Source organism: Phoenix dactylifera, chromosome 12 (assembly GCF_051530095.1).
Source record: "Phoenix dactylifera cultivar Ajwa chromosome 12, Ajwa_hap1_PhDact_Kaust_v1.1, whole genome shotgun sequence".
NCBI lineage: Eukaryota > Viridiplantae > Streptophyta > Magnoliopsida > Arecales > Arecaceae > Phoenix > Phoenix dactylifera.
In genome coordinates this window covers 7,271,736-7,291,764 of record NC_143201.1, presented here as the reverse complement: position 1 = coordinate 7,291,764, position 20,029 = coordinate 7,271,736, and the positions used below count along the sequence as shown (strand labels likewise).

Sequence of the window (20,029 nt, the reverse complement as noted above, 5' to 3'; positions counted from 1 at the left end):
CATGTAGCGAGTTTTCGGCCAATGACTCTTGATCCAGTTGGCTCAAGGCATTAGGTGAAAACACCCCTCGGGCTTAATTACTCGAACCAAACTACGCCACGAGGTTAGACTTGTCATCTCCTCATTTATTTATTTATTTAATTTTTTTTTTATTTTTTTTTCAAAATAGAGAAGGTAAACTGAACCATATAATGTGACTGCAACGTGACTATAGGTCAACCAAGATCGGAACATAAGGCACTTAGATGATCTAGCCGGGGTATTCAACCTCTATCTTTATGTGAAAACCAAATCAAGAACCTTATAGTACGGACAAGGATACTCGTACTTCTTTTACAGATATGGCTTAATAAAAATGCATTAAACAAATGTGAACTTCTGAGGCCTTCCTATAATCATTAAATACATGTGCGGGGATCTAATAATAGGTCTCTAATCAGTCATAGTACGCATGTATTCCTTGCCTTAATAGTTGCACAAACTCAATATGAAAATACATATGCATTGGTAATAAATCAAATGCAAAAACAAGTTTTTTTTTTTTTGGCAAAGTATTACCCTCCCCCCAACTTAAACATTGCATTGTCCTCAATGTAATAGATACAAGAAACATTTATATGAGAGACAGTAGAGAAAATAATATTGGAGAGAAGATGAATACCTTGAGCTGTTGATATCCAGAAAATAAGACCTACAAAACTAGGAAAAAAAAATTCTAATGAATATACACATACCTTTGCCTTCATATTTAGTCATAAGAAGACTCTCCCAAGGAAAAGGAGTCCTCTTCATCTGCAAAATTCTCAAGAAAAGGTTTTAACCTGTGTCCATTTACCTTAAAAATTTTGCCATCCCGTGGATTCTCAATCTCAACCGCCCCATGTGGAAAAACAGTTTTTATAATGTAAGGACCTGTCCATCTCGATCGCAACTTACCAGAAAACAGATGTAAGCGGGAATCATATAAAAGAACTTTTTGCAATGGTTCAAAAGATTTTTTTAAAATTGATTTATCATGTAAGATCTTCATTCGTTCTTTGCAAATTTTAGCATTGTCATAAGCATCTCTGCGAATCTCATTAAGCTCGTTTAATTGCAATTTTCTAGCTAGACCGGCATCTTGTAAATCAAAATTCAATTTTCTAATTGCCCAATACGATTTATGTTCTATTTCTACAGGCAGATGACACGCTTTTTCGTAGACTAGCCGGTAGGGAGACATGCCAAGAATGGTTTTGTATGCAGTACGGTAAGCCCATAATGCATCTGATAGTTTCAAGGACCAATCCTTTCGTGATGGGTTCACCGTTTTCTCTAAAATACGCTTGATCTCTCGATTGGCTAACTCTACCTGGCCACTGGTTTGCGGATGATATGGGGTAGCAATTCTATGGGTGACACCATATTTTTTCAATAAGGTTTCGAAAGGCTTATTACAAAAGTGTTTTCCACCGTCACTAATTATGATTTTAGGCATCCCAAATCGTGAAAAAATATTTTCTTTTAAAAACTTCAGAACGGGTTTGTGATCATTGGTCTTACAAGCAACAGCTTCTACCCATTTGGACACATATTCGACACCGACTAAAATGTACTCATATCCAAAAGATGGTGGGAATGGGCCCATAAAATCGATGCCCCAACAATCGAAAATTTCGATAATAGTAATGGGTTGAAGAGGCATCATTTGCCTACGAGTTAGGCTTCCAATACGTTGACATGGATCACATGTCCTGCAGAACTCGTGGGCATCTTTGAACATAGTAGGCCAATAGAAACCACATTGCAAGACCTTTGCAACAGTTTTCTTAGAGGCAAAGTGTCCACCGCAAGCATCAGTGTGGCAGAAAGAAAGTATGCTTTGTATATCATGATCCGGTATGCATCGTCTAAGGATTTGATCGTTGCAATATTTAAATAAATAGAGATCGTCATAGTAATAATTTTTTACTTCGCGCAAGAAAATTTTTCTATCTGTCGGCCCCCAATGCTCTGGCATCCGGTTTGTAACAAGAAAATTTACAATATCTGCATACCATGGTATACTAGAAAGTGCAAACAACTGCTCTTCAGGGAATGAGTCCTTGATGGAAAACTGTGGCACTGAATCATGAAAAACTAATCGTGATAAATGGTCAGCAACCACATTTTCTACTCCTTTTTTATCTTTGATAGTGATGTCAAATTTTTGGAGTAGAAGTATCCATCGTATTAAGCGTGGTTTGGCCTCTTTCTTATCCAACAAATATTTTAGTGCCGCATGGTCCGTGAAGATAACAATAGGAGCACCAAGGATATAAGAGCGAAATTTATCTAAGGCAAATACTACTGCAAGCAATTCCTTCTCGGTGGTGGTGTAATTCATTTGAGCATCGTTTAAGGTTTTGCTTGCATAGTAAATAACATATGGCTTATTATCCTTGCGTTGTCCTAGGACAGCTCCTATCGCATAGTCGCTAGCGTCGCACATAATCTCAAACGGTAATGACCAATCGGGTGGTCGCACGATGGGTGCAGTGCTAAGCATAGACTTCAACTTTTCAAATGCCTCCTGACAGGTTTCAGTCCAATTGAACGGTGAATCAAGGGATAGGAGGTTACATAATGGTCGAGATATGACACTAAAGTCCTTGATGAATCTAAAATCCGGCGTGACCCAAAAATGATCTAACATCTCTAACCGTCTTGGGTGCAAGTAGCTTAGCAATTAAATCAGTCTTAGCTCTATCTACTTCCATTCCTGTCGATGAAACAATGTGTCCTAGGACAATTCCCTTTGGCACCATGAAGTGACATTTCTCCCAATTCAGTATCAAATTCTTTTCTATACATCGAGCTAAGACTGCTTGTAAATGTGACAAGCAATCATCAAATGAGTCGCCAAAAATGGAGAAATCGTCCATGAACACTTCCAAAAAATTCTCGTTCATGTCTTCAAAGATGCTGAGCATGCATCTTTGGAATGTTGCAGGTGCATTACACAACCCGAATGGCATTCGTCGGAAAGCAAATGTGCCAAAAGGACAAGTGAAGGTAGTCTTCTCTTGATCTTCTGGTGTAATTTCAATTTGATAATATCCCGAATAGCCATCAAGAAAACAATAGAAAGCATGTCCTGCAACTCTCTCCAATACTTGGTCTAGGAAGGGTAGAGGAAAGTGATCCTTTCGTGTGACCAAATTAAGCTTTCGGTAGTCAACACACATGCGCCAACTCGTCGGGATACGAGTTGGAACTAGTTCACCTTGTTCATTTTCTACTACCGTCAAACCCGACTTCTTAGGAACAACTTGAGTAGGGCTTACCCACTTGCTATCGGAAATTGGGTAAATAATACCCACATCAAGCAACTTGAGGACTTCTGCCTTAACCACATCTCTCATCGTAGGATTCAACCTTCGTTGCATTTGCCTTGTGGTTTTGGCATTGTCCTCCAAATATATCCGGTGCGTGCAAATTAAGGGGCTAATTCCCTTCAAATCGGCAATAGACCACCCTAAGGCTCCTTTATGATTCTTTAAAACATTAATTAATTTTCTTTCTTGGGTATGATCAAGTCCAGACGAGATGATTACAGGAAAAGTATCTTCGGGTCCAAGAAAAGTATACTTAAGTTCCTTTGGTAAGGGTTTCAATTCGAGCTTGGGTGCTTGCTCATGGGATGGTACTATTTTCACCTCTCGAGGCGACAATTGTTCAAATTTTTCTACTTTTGGTCTCCACCCATTGATCATCATGGCGTTCGAAAAATTCATACTAGGTTTGACCAATAAATCATCTTTATTGGTGCCATTAGAACACCAATCAATTAAACTATCGCCGGATGGATCGTTAAATGCTTCAGCTAACAAATATTCCTCCGCGATAGTTTCAACCCAATCAATCTCCTTACTCTCTTCGGGATCATTAGGTTGTTTGCACACATTAAAAATGTTCAGTTCTAAGGTCATGTTACCAAAAGAAAGCTTCATGACGCCATTCCTACAATTAATTAATGCATTAGAAGTCGCAAGGAATGGACGTCCTAAAATGACCGGAATCTGAGACTGTGAGTTCGAAGCCGGATGTGTGTCCAATACGATAAAATCGACAGGAAAGTAGAACTTGTCTACTTGGACTAATACATCCTCGACAATCCCCCTTGGAATTTTAACTGACCGGTCAGCTAATTGCAAAGTGACGGAGGTTGGCTTCAACTCACCTAAACCAAGTTGCTCATATATAGAATATGGCAACAAATTCACACTCGCCCCTAAATCTAACAATGCTCGCTCTATCCTAAAGTCGCCTATGATGCATGAGATGGTTGGGCAACCTGGATCTTTATATTTAGGGAGAATGTTGTGCTGCAAAATAGCACTCACATTTTCAGTTAAAAATGCCTTCTTCTTAACATTTAATCGACGCTTGACAGTACACAAGTCCTTCAAAAATTTGGCATATGAAGGTACTTGTTTGATTGCATCAAGAAGAGGTATGTTGATTTTTACTTGCTTAAAAAGCTCAAGAATTTCAGAATTAGGTTCGAGCTTTTGCAACGGCTTTAATCGTTGTGGAAAAGGTGGAGGAAAAGGGCATTCAACTTTCTCGGTAGAAGTTGGGACCTCAACTTCATCTTTATCCCTTTTATCAACTTTAGGAGCATCAGAATTAGAAGTGACCTGCGGTCTCAATGGGACGGTTTGATCAATGACTTTTCCATTACGCAAAGTCATGATGCTCTTTGCATGCTCTGTATGCGAACTAGAAGGAGCCGTATTATTACTACCGTGCATTTGTGGGTTAGGTTGGGGTTGAGCTGGAAGCTTACCCTTCTCTTGGGTACTTAGGACGGTAGTCAACATTGACAATTGGTTCCTTATGTCTTCAAAATTTCGAGTATTTTGAGCATTGATATTAGCTTGACCTTGTAGAAAAGTTTGTATGGATTGCAAGGTATCCTCGATATTTGGCTTTTGAGAGGGTGGTGATGCAAAAGTAGGATGTGCAGGTGAAGGAGCTGAATGGTGTGACTGTTGAGGATGATCATTTCTCCACCTAAAGTTTGGATGATTCTTCCAACCAGGGTTATAGGTATTCGAGTATGGATCGTTATAAGGCTTTTGGTAGGAGTTCATAGCATTTGCTTGATCGTGCAAGACTTCTTTGAATGCCGGTATGGTGGGACAATCTGTAGTAGTATGACCCGACATATCGCAGATACCACAACACTCATTTCTAAGTTCTATAGTCTTGACAGGCTCAATCTTCCTAAGCTCAATTTCTTCTACCTTCCTAGTGAGGGCTGCCATTTTAGCATGAAGATCATCCTCAGTTCTGAGGTTGTAAAGGCCTCCCTGTACAGAGCTAGTAGGCTTAGGCAAAGACTTGTTGTTTCTATCCCCGTTATCCCAAAGTTGGGCAGTCTCAGCAAGGGAATCCAAATACTCCCATGCCTCATCAGGGTGTTTTTCTAAAAATCTACCATTGCACATGGTCTCTACAAATTGTTTTAACTGTGAAGATAAACCTTCATAAAAGAAGCTAATGGTTCTCCAAGTTTCGAATCCGTGATGAGGGCATGAGAGAAGAAGGTTTTTAAATCTTTCCCAACATTCATAAAATGTTTCATTATCTTTTTGTTGGAAATTGCTAATATGTCTTTTTAAAAAGTTGGTCCTTTGTGTGGGGAAGAACTTCTTTAAAAATTCTCTCTGCATATCTTGCCAATTTCTTATTGATCTAGGTCGCAAAGAGTTTAGCCATGTTTTGGCCTTATCCTTTAGAGAGAAAGGAAACAATGTCAACTTGAGGACATCCTCGGTGACATTTGGCACTTTAAATGTAATGCTCAATTCTTCAAAATCCTTTAAATGAAGATACGGACTCTCGGACTCTAACCCATGAAACTTGGGCAGCAATTGGATTACCCCTGGTTTGATGTCAAAATGACCTACATTATCAGGAAAAATTATGCATGAAGGCTGACTAGTCCTAGCCGGTTGTAGGTATTGTCTTAGAGTCATAACATGGGGTTCTCGTTCTCGATTGTGGTGACTTCCCGCATCTTCATTTAGATCAGCCATCTCACAAGGTGTGAGATATTGCGAAGGAATTTCAGAAGTATGTCCTAAGGGATGATCTAAAGTTGTACGACTTAATCGACCGGTGTCGTCCCTATTCCACTTTAGCATGCAAAATATTTCCCTCTTTTTTTTTTCTTTTTTTTTAAAAAAATAAATAAATATAAGTACCAACTAAAGATACTCTAAAACGACATCCTAAAGCAAAAAATCCTATTCACAATCAAACATGCAACAAAACATTACACCTCAATTTCTAATATTTTTCTTAAATTTCTAGACAGCTCCTAACTGGTTTGAAGAGGACACCTAAGCCTCCAATCCGGTCTAATGAACCTAGTTGACCAGGTAAGCTCCCAGGTAAGTGGAGGGGTCACGATGCGTTCGCAAAGGTCCCACTTAAAACCCACTTGCCTCGAACAGATGAACTGTCTCCCTTATAGGGACAAAGCTTGCCTAGACATCAACTAAGCCACAGAGCGAAATTGGTGCAACTTTCAGTGGTCTTCGTCCTATTGAGCTCGAATGTCCTTAGGGGCCAACGTCTAGTTGATTTTAGTTAAGCTTGGGACATTTATGCACTGGGATGATTTTTGGGCTAAGGACGAGTGATGAAATTCCGACCTTATCTTTTTAAATAGGTTCAGCCCTTAGAATATTTTATGTTGATGCCTTACACTATATGCAACAATCAAGAGATTTTTTTTTTTAAATATTTTATGGCATGACATTAAATTTCATTGAATAGGTGATCAAGCAAATTATTTCTTTCTTTTTTTTTAAAATTTTATGAGTTGAAGTCTGAAATTTGAAATTTGAATTCTGAAATTTGAAATTTAAAATTTTAGGTTTTCCCTCTCTTTTTTTTTATTAAATAATCACCCTTGATCTTTTCTTAAAGTTTTTTTTTTTTAAAATTTTCAATTAGCAACAAGGGTTAATGAGATATGATAACAATAAAATTTTGATTCTAAAAAAAAAATAAATGCAGAAAATTTAAAGTAGAAAGCAGCAAGGTTTCGTATTAATCTGATGGTCTTAAAAATGTCAGAATGTCAATCAGACCGTTCAGATTATCTAGCAATGTGTCTTGCACTAGCTGACCAAATTTGAGTCAAATCAGACAGCTAATTTATATGATATCAGAGTTTGATGCAAACTATGCAAGGAATTAAAAATAGTAGTAAAGATGCAAATTTTTTTTTTTTCAAAAGAAAAATACTAACTACTAAAGTAAAAATTAAATCTAAATTTATACTAATAACTCAGCCGTTCCCCGGCAATGGCGCCAAAAACTTGGTGCAAAAATAAAACTGTTCTCCCAAGTGCAGGAGAATCGCACAAGTAGTATAACTCGGAAGTCCGAGGTCGATTCCTCAGGGAACGATCTTTGGGTTATTAGCTTAATTTTAGATTATTTGATTCAATAAAATTTGTGGATTAAGATGCTATTTTGCAAATAGAAAATCAATCAGTAAATAGAGAATCAAAGTTTGGATAGATTAAGGTGGTGTAGGGATCTGGAATCCCCTTTGATAATTTTGCATTCAAGAAATAAATTCTTTGGTTCTTGATTAAAGATGTAAAAGTAAAATAGATCAAAGCATGGAATATATTTTATGGTCATGTGAACTCTATTTCTAAGCATTCATCGTGCCTATTACATCAACGATAAATCAAATATTAAAGCAGTTCATATGTCGATCAACATAAACCATTAAAGAACCATCTACAAAATAATTATGCAAGAATCCATGATATATTGAAAATGTAAATCTGTAAGAATAAAGGTTTAGAATTTACTTCAAAGAAAGCAATACATCAAAGGTTCCTCCATCACCCTTCACCTAGGAAATCAGCCCTCCATTAAAACATTAAACTCTTCCTCTCCTCTTTTTTTTTCTTTTTTTTCTTTTCGGAAACAGGGCATACCCTGTTTCCTTCTTCTCTTTTCTTTCCTCTGCCGCCACACAACTCCTCTGTTTTCCCGATGAGAGCTCCCGTTCTTCCTCCGATCTGAGCCTTTTATAATCTCTCCCTCCAAGGATCTTCGGAATGCGCTGGAGATCAATGCTTTAGAGGCAAACGGCTGGATCTCGGGCCCGTGAGGCTGAAGCGTTGGAGGAGCTGATCTCGGCCGAATCCGGTGCCTAGAACGGACGCGATGGAGGAGGCGGATGGCTGGGCGGTGATCTTGGCTGCTGCGGCGCTTCACGGGATCGGGGCTGATCGAGGACTGCTGGGAGGTTGCCGAGATGCGGATTGAACGGCTGGGAGGCGCTGATCGCGGACTGCTGACGGATGCCGGAGGTGATCGTGGACCGCTGTGGAGGAGGCGGATGCTTGGGAGAAGAGGATCGGACGCCGTGGATGGGGCTAGGGCGCTGGATACGGGAGCTAGGATCATGGAAGAATCAGTGGAGGAGGCGGATGGCTGCGTGGGAGATGATCGCGGGATGATAGGCTGCACACGAATGCTGGGAGGATTTTGGAGAAATTGGATGTGGGAGATGCGTGACACGGTGGAGACGGGATGCTGAGGGGTTGATTCCTAATCCGGAAATTGAAGGATAAAAGTGGAAGGGAGTTGTAGCACGCCTAATCTGAAAGCTGGGATGATGAAGAATAGATGGATGTGTGGGATGGTAGGCATGCTACTATGAGCTGCACGGACCGTTGGATCCTCCCGGATAATGAATCTAACTCCTTTGGTTGCTGTTCCATTAGACTGGATTTGGTCTGCTGATGCTCCTTCTGGTATGCAAATGGGGCTGACCCTATGTGCTCAGCTATTGACCTGCGGCGATGCATCTTTATAGACCCAATGCGCATTTAAACTCTGATCTGTGCCAAATAAAAAATATGAAATTAATGCAGCTCTTTTATCATTATTTGTTGGAAATAATATTAATTTAAGCTGCGTGTAGATCGCACTTTTGTGCTCTCATCAGTAGGCGAACGAGCCGGGCTCGTCTGGTCAGAGAGGACCGCAACTCATAGTCGGGGAGCACGAGCCGAGCTCGACGGTGGAAGCCGATGGAGAACGAGCCGAGCTCGTCTGGTCACCTAAGACCGCACCCCGACGTCTCGGGCCATCCCGACGGATCGGGGCATCCCGTTGTGGCAGGGCATCCCAATATATTGGGGCATCCTGACGTCTCAGGGCATTCCGATGAATCGGGGCATCCCGACTCTCGGGGCATCCTGACCGTGGTCAGGGTAGGCGAACGAGCCGAGCTCGTCTGGTCAGAGAGGACCGCAACTCATAGTCGGGGAGCACGAGTCGAGCTCGACGGTGGAAGCCGATGGAGAACGACTCGTCTGGTCACCTAAGACCGCACCCCGACGTCTCAGGCCATCCCGGTAACCGAGGCATCCCGTTGTGGTAGGGCATCCCGACCGTGGTCAGGGAAGGAGAGATAAACCTGACACCATGAGATAATCAGGAGAATCGGTGAGCTCGGAAATCATAAATTAATTATGAAATGAAATCCATAGAATGAAATCGAATAATGAGGAACCCCTTGGGGTTCTACTGATGGTACACGCGGAGATTTTCAGAGCTCCAGCTCCGCGGAATGAGAGTCCCGTCTAGGGACTCTAGCTGATAAGTCCCGGGTCGGCGGATGCGCGTGACTCGGTATGGTCCTTCCCAGTTCGGGGCCAGCTTCCCTTGCTCATTTGGTCGGGAGGCTTCAGCTCTTCTGAGGACAAGCTCCCCTGGTCTGAAAGATTTGACTTTGACCCTCGCGTTGTAGTACTGAGCTGTCTTTTGCTGGTACCTCGCCATACGAACTCGGGCGACCTCCCTTGTTTTCTCGATCAGGTCGAGGTTGTTTCTGAGCTGCGAAGAGTTGGAGCTGGCATCGTGGTGCTCGACTCTTGGAGAGGGAAGTCCAATCTCCAGTGGAATGACGGCCTCCGTCCCATAGGTCAAGTTGAAGGGAGTCTCGCCGGTGGGGACGCGGAACGTAGTCTGGTACGCCCACAGGACATTGTATAGGTCTTCGACTCATTGCCCTTTGGATTTGTCGAGCCTGGCTTTGAGACCCTGCAAAATAGTACGATTTGTTACCTCGGTTTCTCCGTTCGTCTGAGGGTGCGCGACCGAGGTGAAGCGATGGTCGATGCCAAGCTCGGAGCAGAACTCTCTGAAATGGATGTTGTCGAACTGGCGACCGTTGTCAGAGATAAGGATGCGGGGAGCCCGAATCTGCAGATAATGGACTTCCAGACGAAATCCCGCATCTTCTGCTCGGTGATCCGGGCAAGGGGCTCGGCTTCTACCCACTTAGTGAAGTAGTCGATGGAGACGACCAGGAACTTTCTTTGTCCGGTGGCCAGTGAAAATGGCCCGAGAATGTCAATTCCCCATTGGGCAAAAGGCCAAGGGGAGCTGATAGAAGTCAAAGGAGCCGAGGGCCGGCGTTGAACATTGGCGTTCCTTTGGCACCGGTCACATCTTTGGACGAAGTCCATAGCATCCTTCTGGAGTGTCGGCCAATAATATCCTTGGCGCAGAATTTTGTGGGCCAATGCTCGCCCTCCTAGATGGTTTCCGCAGATTCCTTCGTGGACTTCGCGCATGGCGTAATCAGCCTCCGTTGGGCAGAGGCATCTGAGGAGGGGAGAGGTGAAGGACCTCCGATAGAGCTTTCCCTCGTACAGTATGTACCGGGTGGCGAGGTGCTTGATTCGGCGAGCCTCTTGTTCATCAGTGGGGAGGACTTCATCTTGCAGGTAGCTAGTGAGCTCGTCCATCCAGCTTGGCTCGAACTCGGTGCAGAGGGTCTGCTTGGGCTCGTCTGTACTGGGCTTTTGGAGATATTCCAGTACCGCCTCTTTGGAAAGCTCGCTCATGCGAGAGGACGCCAGCTTTGATAGCTGGTCAGCCCTAAGATTCTCCGACCTGGCAATATGTTGAATATGAAAGGATTCCAAGGTCGAGGCGAGATCCCGTACCTTCTGAAGATACTTCTGCATGGTCAGGTCTCTGGCTTCGAAGTCGCCCACAATTTGGTTGACGACGAGCTGAGAATCACTGAAGGCCTTCAAGTCCTTTATTCCTAGCTCTTTGGCTAGCTTGAGCCCGGCGACAAGTGCCTCATACTCCACTATATTATTTGAAGCGGGAAACTCGAGGCGCAAGGCTTGCTCGGCGACCACCCCCTCTGGGCTGGTGAGGATGAATCCTGCTCCGCTACCCCCCGAGTTTGAAGAGCCATCGACATGCAGAGTCCATGTCAAACTCGGGGTCTGCTCCGTGGGTGGCTCGGGCTCGGGCTCGGGCTTGGCTTCATCTGGTATAGTGCACTCGACAATAAAGTCCGCGAGCGCTTGTGCTTTGATCGCCGGTCTGGGTCGGTACTTGATGTCGAATTCCCCGAGCTCGATGGCCCATTTGGTAATCCGACCCGCACGATCTGATTTCTGTAGGATTTGCTTGACCGGCTGGTCGGTCAGCACAGCCACTGTATGAGCTTGGAAGTAGGGTCGGAGCCTCCGAGCCGAGATGACCAAAGCATAGACAGTCTTCTCAAGCTTGGAGTATCGGGTCTCGGCGTCCCTCAAGACCCGGCTGATATAATATACTGGCTTCTGGAGCTTGCCCTCCTCTCAGACCAGGACCGAGCTTACTGCAACAGGGGAGACAGCTAGATATAAGTAGAGGAGCTCACCCCGTTGAGGCTTCGTGAGCAGGGGAGGGGAAGCCAGTAGGCGCTTGAGCTCTTCAAAAGATTGCTGGCACTCGTCCGACCACAAGAAGTTCTTTGGCTTCTTGAGGGCTGCAAAAAATGGAAGGCAGCGCTCGGCCGAGCGGGAGATGAATCTCCCGAGGGCTGCCACTCGGCCCGTGAGCCGCTGTACCTCCTTGACCGTCCTAGGAGGCGTCATCCCTTGGAGGGCTCGAATCTTCTCTGGATTGGCCTCAATTCCTCGTTGTGTAATGATGAAGCCGAGGAATTTGCCGGAGGTGACCCCGAATGCACATTTTGCTGGATTAAGCTTCATCCGGTACTTTCGGAGTGTGGAGAATGCTTCCCTGAGGTCGGCTATATGGTCTTGCGCCACCTTGCTTTTCACCAGCATGTCATCCACGTAGACCTCCATGTTTCGGCCTATTTGGTCTTTGAAGATCCGGCTGACCAGTCTTTGATAAGTTGCCCCGGCATTTTTTAAGCCGAATGGCATCACCTTGTAGCAGTAGGTTCCCCCGTCGGTGATGAAGGCTGTCTTCTCCTCATCTTCTGGCGCCATGCGGATCTGGTTGTATCCGGAAAAGGCATCCATGAATGCCAGCAGCTCGTGACCCGAGGTGGAGTCCACGAGCTGGTCGATGCTGGGAAGTGGGAAGCTGTCCTTCGGGCAGGCTTTATTCAGGTCGGTGTAGTCCACGCACATACGCCACTTCCCGCTGGCTTTCTTGACGAGGACCACATTGGCGAGCCACTCCGGGTAGGCTATCTCCCGGATGAAGCCGGCCTCAAGGAGTTTGCTGACCTCCTCGGCTGCTGCTTGCTGTCGTTCAGGGGCAGCGCCTCGCTTCTTCTGCCGCACGGGCTTGCTGGTTGGCTTTACTTGGAGCCGGTGGACCATGATCTCGGGATCTATCCCCGGCATGTCTGCAGGCGCCCATGCGAAAACATCCATGTTGTCTCGCAGGAAGTTGACGAGGCGACCCCTCTCGTGCTCGTCGAGGCCGGAGCCGACCTGCACGGTTAGCTCGGGAAAGTTCTCTCGTAAGGGAACTTGGATCAGTAACTCACCAGGCTCTACCCGCTCTTTCTGGGGGTTGACCCGTGCCTCCATAACCTCAGTTGTGGGCTGGTCAGTTGTTGAGGCAGGCACCTCGGCTGATCGTCTTGCCTCGTAGGTCGCCAGGTAGCATCGCCTTGCCACCATTTGGTCCCCTCGAACTTCGCCGACTCCCTGGCTGGTGGGGAATCGCATAAGCAAGTGGCGAGTTGAGACCACCGCTCGGAGGGCGTTGAGGCCTGGCCTTCCGAGGATGGCATTGTAGACCGAGGGAAGGCGTATCACGAGGAAGCTCATCCCCACAGTACTTTCGCGGGGGGCGAGCCCGGCTGTGACCAAAAGGTCGATCTCGCCCTCTACTGGGACTGAATCCCCAGTAAATCCAACTAACGGGGCATTCATCCTCCGCAGCTGTTCTTTGGTCATCCCCATTTTACAATATGCACCAAAGTACAAAACGTTCGCCGAGCTTCCATTATCAACTAAGATGCGTTTTACATCGAATCTATTTATAATCATGGAGATGACCACGGCATCATCGTGGGGAGTTTCGACTTCCTCTAGGTCGTCGTCTGAAAAGGAGATGGCTTCAGAGGCGCGCAGGCGCTTTGAGGAGGTTTCTTCCTCCGAAGCTTCTCCAGCCGAGGCCCCGCCTCGGATAGTGTTGATGACGCCGGCGATGGGCCTGTTGGCATTCGAGCCTTCAGGCTGTGCTGCTCCTTCGGCTGGCCGCTTCTCTTCACGCCGGCCTTGCACGAATCGATCGAGCACCCCTCGGCGGATGAGTGCTTCGATCTCATTTCGGAGCTGGTAACACTCCTCGGTATCATGTCCGTGATCCCGGTGAAAGCGGCAATACTTCCAGGGATCACGCCGGATTCTGGTGTCTGGCTTCGGAGGTGGGAGCCGGATGTGATCCCGACTCTCAATCTCCATGAGGATTTCAGCCCGAGGAGCGTTGAGGGGAGTGTATCTTTCATACCTCCCTTCAGGTGCACGGGCCTGCAGTGGGAACTTCGGGCGGAGGGGTGACCTCTGCTGTGGCGGTCCCCTCAACCGGGGTGGACTCTTTGGGCGGGGCGGATTCTTAGCTCGCCGTGGAGACGGGCTTCTGTGCTGGCCGCGCTCCTCGCGGCGTCTCTTCTTGGAGTTCTGCTCGGTTCCGCCCCGCCTAGCTGCCACGGCTTCTTCCGCCTTGGCGTATTTCCGCGCCCGAGCGAACATTTCAGTGAGGTCCGCGGGGAAATTCTTCTCAATCGAGAAGAGGAATCTGTAAGACCGGGCTCCAGTCTTCAGTGCTGACATGGCGATGGACTGGTCAAGCTCCCGGACCTCCCATGTTGCGGCGGTGAACCGGTCCAAGTACTCCTTGAAGGATTCTCCCTCCTTTTGTTTAATGTCTAGGAGGGAGTCGGACGTCCGCCGCTGGGGTTGGCTGGCGGCAAAGTTGCCAGCAAATTGTCTGCCAAGCTGCTCGAAGGAAAAGACAGTACTCGGCTTCAGCCCGGTAAACCAAAGTCGGGCTGGCCCTCGGAGTGTCGCCGGAAAAGCTTTGCACATCATGGCCTCCGAGGCTCCTTGTAGGGCCATTAAGACCCGGTAACTTTCCAGGTGGTCAAGGGGATCAGCCTTGCCGTTGTAGGGCTCCACCTGGGGCATCTTGAACCGTAGCGGAACCGGTTCATCTTCAATCTCCGGGGAGAAGGGCGACTTCGTAGTAAACTCAAAATCACCATCACGCCCCGACTTCCTTCCGTGGAGTGCCTGGATTTGGCGCTCCAACTTCTCGACCTTCTTGTCGAGTTCATCATTCTGGAGGATTGCTGCAGCGGTTCGTTCGAGCGCAGGTTGCCCTGGAACCGACTCAGCTTCTGAAGGCTGTGGCCAGCCTCCGTGGCCCCTGGCTGGGTGCTCTCTCCAGAGGGAGGCCCGGACTTGGGAGTCCTGACCTCGAAGGGGAAGTCCGCTTGTAGGAGGCTCTGGTTGAACTGGAGCCGGAGGAGGCGGTGCCGCTGGAATGCCCCTGGGTTGCAAGCTTTGGACGGCGGTAGCCAACGCCTGCACTTGCTGCGCCAGAGCATCAAACTGCTCCGGTCGAACTTGAGGCGCTGACTCGGCCGGAGGTGGTGAGTTCCGAACGGAACGTTCTGGACTTGGTGGAGGACGTCGAGAGGCGTTGGAAGCCCCTTTGCTTCTTAGCTTCATGGCAGCGAACTCGGGCCCTTCCTCTAGCGCCAACTGTTGCTGGAAATTGGACCCGGGGGCCGTCACGAAGCCAGGGGAAGGAGGGGCTCCGCCGCAGGGACGGTGGATGACCGTGCGCCGGCTGGTGGCGTCCTCCTGGAGGGGTGCAAGTCCGTCGTAGGAGCGGTGGTCGATGGCGTGCCGGTGGGTGGCGTCCTCCTGGGGGGCGTAAGTCCTGCAAGAAAACCGGTGGCCGGGCTCCCCGGCGCCGGCCCTCCGATGCTTAAGTCAGAGGGGGCAAATATGTGGAGAGAGCAGGGAAGAGAGTATGTGGAGAAGACAGAGAGAATATTTGGATAAGGTCCAGAGGATCCGTTTCCTCAATTGTCTGTGTTGTTTACTTCTCTCCACCCAGTCCAGGAGGATTCTCTCCAGCTTCGGGTTTTTCTCCTGTTTTTTTGGTCCTCCCCCCTTTTCCCCTCCAGGTTTCCTTTTATAGGAGGATTTTTGTTACCTGGGAGGTGACAGGAGGTTTGTCCTGTTTTGTAATAATTGGGCGCGATTTGGCCCATTAATGGCGTGGTGGAAAATAAGGTCGAATCAGACCGGAACCAGAGAGTTGTCACGGTCGATCGGACCTGTTGGGGTGGTTGAACCGCCGGCCGTGGTAGGCCTGGGGTCCGTGGATGGTAAGTGCATTTATTACCGAGTGAACCGGCGGTCAGGGAGAGCCATACGCTTTGATGGTTCAGTGATCCGGAGATCGCCTTGAGCCGTGTTCATTAAATGACTGAGTGTATCGGAGACTCGAGGGGGTCTCATGCATTAATGGCAGGTCGTGCCGAATACCTGCGGAGATCTTATGCCTTGATGGCTTGGAGATAGCGGCAGGTTGTAGTGGAGTTGTCAGGTCCCTCAGGCTTAGAGGGTTAGGCGGAAGTTGAACATTTGGTCCAAGGCAATCGGCTCGGCAGGGGTGCCGAGCCGAGCTGGTCGCCCAATGGGGCGCCCTGTGGCGGGGTTGCTTCATAGTACTTCTGCTCGGCGCCCTTTGGGTGAGCGTCTTTACTTGCACTCTTTGGTTGGTTTCCTGGTCGGCGCTCTTTAGGCAAGCGCTTTCTCTGGTCGGCGTTTTCTAGCCGGGCACCCTGCTGATCGGCACTCTTCGGTCGAGCGCCTTTCTGGCCGAGCATCCCTACTTGGTCATTTTGGTTGGGCGCCTCTTCTTGGCGCTCTCTCTGGTCGGTGCTCTCTGGCCGAGCACCCTGCTGGTCGGCACTCTTCGGTCGAGCGCCTTTCCGGTTGGCACTCTTTGGCCGAGCGCCTTTCTGGCCGGCGCCCGTTGGCCGAGCGCCTCCGTGACGGTATGACTTGGGGTTTTTCCCCCAACAGTCACTATTCCGAAATCTGATAATTATAGATCTATGCCACAAGGGTTAAATATGGTCGTATGACCTATGCTGCAAGGGTTAAGTATGGTTGTAGTCATTGGCTGTAGAGTTGAAATAGATATAAAAACTTGATATCCGAATTTGAATATGTGAATGTAATTAGTATCATTGAATATAAAAATAGATATTTTATTTTATGGATATTATTGCAAGTAAATATTATGAACTTTATGTGTAAAAATGTATTATTTAAATTATTTAATACAACTTGATCTAATTCTTTAAAGTGATTTTTAAGCTGTGAGATTTATTATTTTTTGCTTGCATCTTTTTCAAATTCAAGGACAAAAGACTATTAAGGAGAACCAATAGAAGCAAGATCAATTCTGTAGTTAAACTAGTCTTACTTTTGATCGTTGAGTATATTAATGTTTTGCTTGAGAATTATGTATAAATAACTTAAATAGTAAAAGTTTTGAGTTGTAAATTTAGAAGAAAACTGTTTATAACTTGTGGAAATGTATACGAATATATATATGATATTTTGTTAAATAGTTTAGTTGTTCTAATAATCACCACAACGTACATATAAATTATATGATTACAAAATAATGTTAAATTCAGTGATAGGTGGAAAGCCTTGCACACATATAGGGCCAATCCTTGTGACTATGCGGTGGTTGTCATACCCTCTAATTATAATTTAGAGATCGGGAGTGTGATAGGTTTAGATCTTAAAATTTCCTGCAGCTATTAAGCGAATGGATCGGATCTAAGTCCAGATCATTGTTTAATTAGAAGGTAGGTAGAACCACCCAATTTGTGAAAGAATGATCCCACACTCTCCCAAAATTTAGAGAAACCAATTATTTGGTTTTGATTACACAAAAAAGACCAATCATTCAATAGTGAAAGAAAATTTCTTTCTTTTTGAAGACCTCAGAATGTTAATACGAAAACTTTTTTAACACTAACTTGAGATTTTTTGGAGCTGTAGGTGATCATCTAAAGGATGTCTACCATGAAGCTAAGTTTAGGAGGTTGTTTAGAAAAATCCTGTCAAATCCCACCAGATTTGGCTTCATTTTTCCAAACAAGCCCTAAGTCTAAATCTTGAAAATCAGAAGGTCATCTAAATCAAACTTAGATTAAGCCAAATTACAAACTTGCTACACTCATCTACTACTCCAGCCATACGACGCAATAAACTACATTATTGTCTAAAGAAAGGCTAAACGGTCGTCAAATGAGAATATTATCATTTCAAAAAACCAGTGGAAAAGAATATATCAAAGAATGATATGGAACATTTGAAGTGGAATCTTAAGTTTCATATGCCCAAAGTCTGGAGGTAAGTAGCAAAAGTTTCTCTGAAGTTAAATATGCAAACATTTAGTGTATTATCTATCAGATATGTCACGCCCCGGATCCGGATCCGTGACACGGCCGTGCTATTGCCGACTATCGCCCACAGTAGCACGCAGCCTCATACAGGGGTAACAGGTAGCCAAAAGGATTCAAACTTATATATATATATTAAAAGTTTTGCAGTACAACCTTCAAGTTTGAAACCAAAAATACAGAACTTCTATACTATTCAAATGTACAAAAGTATATAAGCTTCTCCAAAAATAACGAAGTTCTGTAACAAAATAAAAACATATCTGATGGTGATCACTGGTGAGGATCTGAAAGAAAACGAAGCATAAACAGATGTGAGCTACACGGCTCAGTAAGTAATCCTGCATAATCCTACCGGATCAACCAGTAGGCTAAACATGTAAATCAGGGTTTAAGAAGCTGACATGCATGTTTATCTAATAATCATCATGGCATAATATGTATGCAATTTAAACAAAGCAGTAGTGCAAATCACAAAATTTTCATAATATATGCATATGAAACCGTGCCCCCGGCATGCTGTGGTCCATTCTCTCGGATGCTACTGCGAAGTCCATTCGGCCACTGGCGGGGCCAGCTAGTCATTCTCGGCCACTAGCAAGGCCAGCAAAGTTATTCTCGGCCACTAGCAAGGCCAGCTCAGTTGCATTCGATCAGTAGCATCTTTGAGCCCATTATAGTGCCTCTTGGCTAGCTAAGACTTTATAAACTTACATGCATGATTAAAATATCAGCATCATCATGTTGCATACATAGCCATAGCTTCTGAGATCATGTAAGTTACTTATGCATTGTAACATATCATGCATGAAATAAATGCTTAGGAAACATTAATAACATGACATGATCCATAACAAGATTAGAACAGGTTACTTACTATAAGTAGTATTCCAATTCCTTGGGTCCGGACGACGGGTCCTTGATTCCTAAATCACATTGCAAGGCCCACATTATCCTCTGATTAACATAAATTTTGTTCATCTTACTATGGACTAGTTTGTATCCCAACCAAGGATTTTAGCCCAGTTCAATTCACCCAACTTGAAGCTTTTGGGTTTAATTAAAGCAAATTTTGGGTTTACAAAGCCTAATTGGGCCTTTTATGAAAGGGTTGGGTCGGGTTTGTGGTTAGGTCCACCCTTTTTCTAGCCAATTTGGCTTTCTGCCAATGTAATTGGGCTTAAATTGGGCCTGATCTATACTCAATTGGGTCTGTTGGAACTAACCCAGCTTAATTGGGTTCGGACCCAAGTCTATCTAGGCTTAATCCAGTTCGAATTTGACCCAATTTGCAGTTTGGGCCTGTCCAGACTTAGCCCAATTTAACTGGGCTTATATTCTAGTTTAATTGGCCTGTAGGGACCAATTAGGTCCTCTGCACTTAGCTTAATTAGAGTGGGTCCAGCTTTGGGTTCGGTCTAAGGCCAGCCCGAGTCCAGTAAATTAATTTAATTTGAATTGGATGCGGATCCAACTGAACTTGTGCTTAACCTAAATTAAGGTTAGCCCAATTTAGAATTTGGGTCCACTTGGATTTAACCCAGCTCATTTAAATTATCTGGGCCTAACGGATTTCGGATCCGGACTCGGATCCGACCCGCTTGGCAGACCCGTTAAGGCCCTCCCCCCCCCCTTTTTTTTTTTTCTTCTTTCTCCTTTCTGGGAGCTTCCAGAGGCTTCGGCCTCCCCTCCCTTCTTCGCCCGTGCCTCTCCATCTTCCCCTTCCTCCGGTTCCCTTCCGCCTCCCGTCTTCTCCCGTTTTTTTTTTTTTTTGCAGGCGGCCGGGGGAGATGAAGCGCCCTCCAACCGGCCGGAGTGGTGCTCCCTTCTCGGGGCAGCGGCGGGGGAGGCCGGTCCCCTTTCTCCCCTTCTCCGAAGTGACGCCGAAGAAGAGGGGAAAAGCCGAGAGGGACCGACGCCGGATTTCCTCCGGGGTCTTTACCGGCTCCGACCACGGCGAGGTAAGGCCGTGGTCCGAGGTAAGTACTTATCCCTCTCTCTCTTTTTTTTTTTTGTGCGTGTGTGGGAGCCGCGCCGCCATCTCTTCGCCGGCGGAGAGGCGGGGGCTAAGGCTGGCGGCCTTGGGGCCGCGTCTGTCGCCGGCACGGCCAGACCCGGCGCCCCCCCTAGGCTGCCCCTCAGCCCCAGGGCGGCGGCGGCCGCGACTGTCACCCGCAGGCCAAGTCCGGTTGGGCTCGGCCCGGGTGGCAGTTGGGCCTGGGCTTGGGCCTTTCT

At 46.3% G+C, this 20,029-nt stretch overlaps 1 non-coding gene across 1 annotated transcript; it reads left to right on the top strand.

Moving 5' to 3' along the window:
* The first annotated feature begins 5,544 nt into the window (after positions 1–5,544).
* On the top strand, positions 5,545–5,653 carry LOC120110729 (small nucleolar RNA R71). The gene has a single exon (XR_005511863.3). It is a non-coding gene; the product is annotated as a small nucleolar RNA R71 (small nucleolar RNA).
* The last annotated feature ends 14,376 nt before the right edge of the window (positions 5,654–20,029 follow it).